Raw genomic sequence first — 4,720 nt, 5'->3', positions numbered from 1 at the left:
TTTGAACCTGCCACCTCCAATATATGGGGCCAGTGCCCTACTCCTTGAGCCACATGCACTGCCCAATGCTATCTAGTCTTTACTGAGCACTTACTAAGTGCCAGACACTTTTCTAAGTTTTTTATGCATTAACTTACCGATTCCTCACAACAAATCTGTGAGGTCTGCATCTTGTCTCTTATAATTTCAGACGAGGGAACAGAAAGTTATGTACAATAAACAAGATTACACAGCTACTAAGTGCCAGAGCCAGGGTTTTAGTCCCAGCAGTCCAGCTCCAGATCCAAACATTTTTTTTTGACAGAAGCTTCTTCATTTTATTTATTTATTTATTTATTTATTTATTGAGACAGATCCAAACTCTTAACCACACCAGATAGCCGGGAAAGGATGTGATTAACTTCAGAATTATGAATGAGAGGGACCATGATTCCGATGGTCAAACGTGAGGATTACCTGTATGTAAAGACAAAGTTGCAAAACTGGTTGGTAGTGCGGGCTGAATCTTGCTCTTTTTATTTATTTATTTTTTTTGCAGTTTTTGGCCAGGGTCAGGTTCGAACCCGCCACCTCTGGTACATGGGGCTGGTGCCCCACTCCTTTGAGCCACAGGTGCCACCCTGAATCTTGCTCTTGATTATGTTTTCTTTTTTTTTTTTTTTGTAGAGACAGAGTCTCACTTTATGGCCCTCGGTAGAGTGCCATGGCATCACACAGCTCACAGCAACCTCCAACTCCTGGGCTTAAGCGATTCTCTTGCCTCAGCCTCCTGAGTAGCTGGGACTACAGGCACCCGCCACAACGCCCGGCTATTTTTTGGTTGCAGTTTGCCCGGGGCCGGGTTTGAACCCTCGGTATATGGGGCCGGTGCCTTCCCGACTGAGCCACAGGCGCCGCCCATTGATTATGTTTTCTTAAAAATACTTAGTGCCGGGCGGCACCTGTGGCTCAGTTGGTAGGGCGCCAGCCCCATATGCTGAGGGTGGTGGGTTCAAGCCCGGCCTCGGCCAAACTGCAACCAAAAAAAAAAAAATAGCCGGGCGTTGTGGCGGGCGCCTGTAGTCCCAGCTACTCGGGAGGCTGAGGCAAGAGAATCGCTTAAGCCCAGGAATTGGAGGTTGCTGTGAGCTGTGTGAGGCCACGGCACTCTACCAAGGGCCATAAAGTGAGACTCTGTCTCTACAAAAAAAAAAAAAAAGACTTAGTGCCTTAATTTTTTTTTTTTTAAGTCAGTGTCTTTATTGCCCTCAGTAGAGTGCCATGATGTCACACAGCTCACAGCAACCTCCAACTCCTGGGCTTAGGTGATTCTCTTGCTTCAACCTCCCCAGTAGCTGGGGCCACAGGCACCCGCCACAACGCCCAGAAATTTTTTTGTTGCAGTTGGCCAGGCTGGGTTTGAACCCGCCACCCTTGGTATATGGGGCCGGTGCCCTACCCACTGAGCCACAGGCACCGCCCAAGAGAACCGCTATCTTAGAAGAAAACAGGGGTATAGCTTCATTACATTGGATGCAGCAGTTATTTCTTTTTCTTTTTTCCTTTTTTTTTTTTTTTAGACAGAGTCTTGCTGTGGTCATTGTGTTGTTGTTTGTTTGTTTGTTTTCTGAGACAGAGTCTCACTCTGTTGCCCAGACTAAAGTGCCCTGGAACCAGCCTAGCTCACAGCAACCTCAAACTCCTGGGTTTGATCCTCCTGCCTCAGCTTCCCAAGTAACTGGGTCTATAGACACCCTGCCATAACACCTACCTAATTTTTTTCTATTTTTAGTAGAGGTGGGGGTCTCAACCTTGCTCAGGCTGGTCTTAAACTCCTGAGCTAAAGCAATCACCTGCTTCAGCCTCCCAGAGTGCTAGGATTACAGGTGTGAGCCACTGTACCTGACCTGGGTCTTGCTGTGCTGCTGAGGCTGGACTGCAGTGGTGTCATCAGTGTGTGTGTGTTGTTTTTCCAGAGACAGAATCTCACTTTGTCATCCTCGATAGAGTGCTGTGGTGTCACAACTCACAGCAACCTCCAGCTCTTGGGCTTAGGTGATTCTCTTGCTTCAGCCTCCTGAGTAGCTGGGACCACAGGTGCCTGCCACAACACCCCATTATTTTTTGTTACAGTTTGGCAGGGGCTGTGTTTGAACCCACCACCCTCAGTATATGGGGCTGGCGCCCTACTCACTGAGCCACAGGCACCACCCGTGTTTTTTTTTGTAGAGACAGAGTCTCACTGTACCGCCTCTGGTAGAGTGCCGTGGCGTCACATGGCTCACAGCAACCTCTAACTCTTGGGCTTACGCGATTCTCTTGCCTCAGCCTCCCAAGCAGCTGGGACTACAGGCGCCCGCCACAACGCCCGGCTATTTTTTGTTGCAGTTTGGCCGGGGCTGGGTTTGAACCCGCCACCCTCAGCATATGAGGCCGGCGCCCTACTCACTGAGCCACAGGTGCCGCCCACCACCCGTGTTTTTTTGTTTTTTTTTAAGAGATAGGGTCTCACTCTGTCCTGACTCAAGTGACCTTCTTGCCTTAGCTTTTCAAAGTGCCGGGATTACAGGCATGACCAATTGTGCCAGGCCACCGCTGAAGTTTTTTTTTGCAGTTTTTGGCCGGGGCTGGGTTTGAACCCGCCACCTCTGACATATGGGTCTGGGGCCCTACTCCTTTGAGCCACAGGTGCCGCCCCCACCACTGAAGATTTTTGTGTTTTGTTTTCTTTTATGTTCAATAGATTTAGGGAGGTACACGTGTTTTTTGTTACAAAGATGAATTCTATAATGCTGAACTCAGGGCTTTCAGTGTACTGATCACCAGAATAGTGTACATTGCCCAGGTGTGGTGGCTCACGCCTGTAATCCTAGCACTCCGGGAGGCCAAGACAAGTGGATTGCTTGAGCTCAGGAGTTTGAGACCAGCCTGAGTAAGAGCGAAATCTCATCTCTGCTAAAAATAGAAAAATTAGCCAAGTGTCGTGGTGGGCATCTCTAGTCCCAGCTACTTGGGAGGCTGTAACAAGAGGATTGCTTTAGCCCAGAGTTTGAGGTTGCTATGAGCTATGAAGCCACAGCACTCTAGCCTGGGGCAATACAGTCAGACTGTCTTAAAAAAGAAAAAAAAAAAAGAATAATATACACTGTAGGTTTTCATCCCTCCCCTCTCTCCCAACTCCCCCCATGAGTTGTAATAATATATATGTAAGTTTTAGATTAGCACAGTGGTCACATAGAATGATAGACTTGAAATAACTTTTGCTTCTTCACCTTAGCAATCACTGTGCCATCATTGTTTATTCTGAAATGACTGTTTAATCTCAGGAATATGCTGTGTCATAAAATTGGAGACACCGGCTGAGCTCAAAGCAAACTTGAATGATTCCAAACTATTAAGAAATGACTTTCAAAATGAAAGTGTATAGCTGAGTGTGTGTCAAGGGGCCTATTACACAACTGGGATTTCTCCCAATTAATGTCTATGTAGAACAGAATGTTTTTTACAAGCTAAGCCCAGTTGGTCCTCTGTATCCATAGGTTCTTCGTCAGATTCAATAAAATAAGGATATTTAAACAAAAATTAACAACACAACAGTAAAAAATAATACAAATATAGCTGGGCATTGATGGTATGTACTTGTAGACCCAGCTACTCAGGAGCCTGAGTTTCAGTGAGCTATGATGACACCATTGCACTATAGACTGGGCAAGACAGCAAGACCCTGTCTCAAAAAGAATAATAATACCTCAATGAATCCCCAACAATAAAAAATTTAAAAAAAAGAATAATAATACAAATTTAAAAAGCAATACAGGATAACAACTATTTACATAGTATTTACATTGTATTAAGTATTATAAGTAATCTAGAGATGATTTAAAGTATATAGGAGGACGTGTATAGGTATATATAAATACCACACCATTTTATATCAGTGGATATCTTGAATATCTGTAGTTTTGGATATCCACAGGATCTTGAAACCAAACCCGTGAGGATGCCAAGGGACAACTGTGATAAATTTGTACGAATTTGAAACTTACATATACATTACTAAAACTCAACAATAACTAGAGCCATTATTTAGAACACAGATCAATACAATATTTTTTTTCAGGGAGGAATAAATGTGTGTGTGTATGTAATTTATTTTTTTTTTTGAGACAGAGTCTCACTCTGTCACCCTGGGTAGAGTGCAGTGGCATCATCATAGCTTGCGGCAACCTCAGACTCCTAGGATCAAGCAATCCTCCTGCTTCAGCCTCCCATGTAGCTGGGACTATAAGCACCCATCATGATGCCAAGATTATTTTCCTATTTTTAGTAGAGATAGGGTCTTGCTCTTGCTCAGGCTGGTCTCAAACTCCTGAGCTCAAGCAATACGCCTGCCTCAGCCTCCCAAAGAGCTAGGATTATAGGTGTGACCCACCATACCAGGCAGAGAGAAGTATTTTTTAATTGACATTATTTAAAATGACAGCACAAGCTAATAGTAAAAGGTAAACTGACTTTTACTTTCAGTAAAATGTTTATTTTTGTTCTTTTTTTTTTTTTTTTTTGTAGAGACAGAGTCTCACTTTATGGCCCTCGGTAGAGTGCCGTGGCCTCACACAGCTCACAGCAACCTCCAACTCCTGGGCTTAAGCGATTCTCTTGCCTCAGCCTCCCGAGTAGCTGGGACTATAGGCGCCCGCCACAACGCCCGGCTATTTTTGTTCTTAAATTTTCTACAGTCAGT

This window comes from Nycticebus coucang, chromosome 22 (assembly GCF_027406575.1).
Source record: "Nycticebus coucang isolate mNycCou1 chromosome 22, mNycCou1.pri, whole genome shotgun sequence".
Classification (NCBI taxonomy): Eukaryota; Metazoa; Chordata; class Mammalia; order Primates; family Lorisidae; genus Nycticebus; species Nycticebus coucang.
Note: the sequence above shows the minus strand (reverse complement) of the source record.